General features: G+C 21.7%; 1 protein-coding gene across 6 annotated transcripts in view; it reads right to left on the bottom strand.

Annotated features, from left to right (window-relative positions):
* Positions 1-221: 221 nt before the first annotated feature.
* Positions 222-254, bottom strand: part of pnpla2 (patatin-like phospholipase domain containing 2) — a 31,237-nt gene continuing 31,204 nt past the window's right edge. For all 6 annotated transcript variants that reach the window (XR_012400089.1, XR_012400088.1, XR_012400087.1 and 3 more), the window contains one exon: positions 222-254. This exon is cut by the window's right edge. The gene's annotated coding sequence lies outside the window, so the exon portion shown is untranslated.

The following is a 254-nucleotide window of genomic DNA, read 5'->3' as shown; positions in this document are numbered from 1 at the left end:
ATAAATAAATAAACTCCTAATGAGATTATTCTTTTCTGAAAATAAATAAATCATAAAAATATCAATAAATTCCCAATAAGCATATTCTTTGGTGAAAATGAACAAATACATAATAAAATTGTTATTATTTGCTAAGTAAATCAGTAAATCAACATTTTGATAAGAACATTATTTTTGCATTATACCCTATATCCTGCTAAATAAATAAACACATCAACAAATTAATGTTATGTCAAAAACTTTATTGGTCACAG

The sequence above is a fragment of the Danio rerio genome, chromosome 25, assembly GCF_049306965.1.
Source record: "Danio rerio strain Tuebingen ecotype United States chromosome 25, GRCz12tu, whole genome shotgun sequence".
NCBI lineage: Eukaryota > Metazoa > Chordata > Actinopteri > Cypriniformes > Danionidae > Danio > Danio rerio.
This window is presented reverse-complemented; position numbering and strand designations above follow the sequence as displayed.